The 1,425-nt window shown below is 39.2% G+C and overlaps 1 protein-coding gene across 6 annotated transcripts in view; it reads left to right on the top strand.

Annotated features, from left to right (window-relative positions):
* LOC105560781 (pleckstrin homology domain-containing family G member 5) overlaps nt 1-1,425 on the top strand; it is a 161,855-nt gene that overhangs the window by 46,521 nt on the left and 113,909 nt on the right. The gene's annotated exons all lie outside the window — the stretch shown is intronic.

The following is a 1,425-nucleotide window of genomic DNA, read 5'->3' as shown; positions in this document are numbered from 1 at the left end:
GCGGCGGTGCGATTTGATCGCGATTAAGCGCGAGGCAATGTCGACAAATATTTGTCAAAGACACGGCCGGCTGGCACTCGAGTGCATTAAACGGTGACGTCTAAGGACTCGGCGCTTTATTCCGGCGCACAATAATTGCCCGCCGCGTCGTCGCAGCCCGTTATTATCGCGTGCAGCCCGTGAACCCGCCGTGCGGGACCGCCTGATAACGGAGTGCAGTCCGCGCGAGCTTATCGCGGGCCGGGATTAACCGCGGGTCTTATAAGCCGTTTTCTCGCGATAATGCCGCGTTATTGCATACGCGGGCGCGCGAGGCGCGTGAATTACGCGCTCCAGATACGGGATTCGACCGCGCAATTCAGCCATGAACACGCTGATGTTGGACGCGAATTATGTTTTGCGGAATCGGGAGGAATGCGCCGAGGGTACGGCGCGGGATATAATTAAGCGCTTGATAACCGGCGCCGATTACCGGCCTTATTTTTAGACGATGTACAAGCGGAAAGCCTAAGGCGTATAAAAGTATGCGAAACTTGATAAAGATCTACCGACGCCGGATCGAGAAGTGACAATCACAAAAATCGAAAGTGATAAATGTCTCGTGAAATATGTTAATCGCAATTAAAAATATATGTTCTATATCAATATTATCAACAAATATTATATAAAGACTTTTAACTATAAAAATCATAATTCACGGATAAATTTCATAACGCCGGTATTTAAAAACCAAAGATATCTAATTTTAACTGTCTACACTGGCCAATGTTTTGATTTAAAAAAAAAACCACGTTACAACGTTTCGGCCCCGGATTTGGACCCTTCTCAAGTAATCTGAAATCATATATAACTCTGCACGAACATTGCTTAATAAAATAATTACAAGGAAAACAAACCACAAAAATTGCATACCTGTTAGAAAATTACAAAAGATCACATACCTATTAATTGTTTGGCCAATACCATTATGATAGTAAGTTGTGTACAAGCAAGAGAGTGATTACATTATACATGATTAAAAATAATAATGATAATTATAATGCAATATAATATAATTAATCGTCGTAATTTCGATGTGATAAAAATTATAATTATTTATACAATTAATGACCAGAAAGTTATTTTTTATCATTATTATGATAATTGAGAAACTTAGGACTATATTGTAACCAGTTTTTTAGATTTTTTATTACAGTCGTTTCGACAAATGTGAAGTTGGTACCAGCGTGTAAGACACTTCGTTTTTAATTAATTAGCCGTATCTGGGATTAATTACATAGTGTTATTATACATTTCTGGAAACTAGAAGTTGCACGGAACACGGTGATATCAAATATGCATTTATTAATGCGTTAATGAAATTGTTTTTTTCGAGACTCTATTTTGACTCACTGCAATGCTCTAGCTACCTTAAGGTGATGCTGG

The sequence above is a fragment of the Vollenhovia emeryi genome, unplaced genomic scaffold (genome assembly GCF_000949405.1).
Source record: "Vollenhovia emeryi isolate VEMERY1.0 unplaced genomic scaffold, V.emery_V1.0 DF939221.1, whole genome shotgun sequence".
Lineage (NCBI taxonomy): Eukaryota > Metazoa > Arthropoda > Insecta > Hymenoptera > Formicidae > Vollenhovia > Vollenhovia emeryi.
The sequence above is the reverse complement of the archived record's forward strand: the minus strand, read 5'-3'. Positions and strand labels throughout refer to the sequence as shown.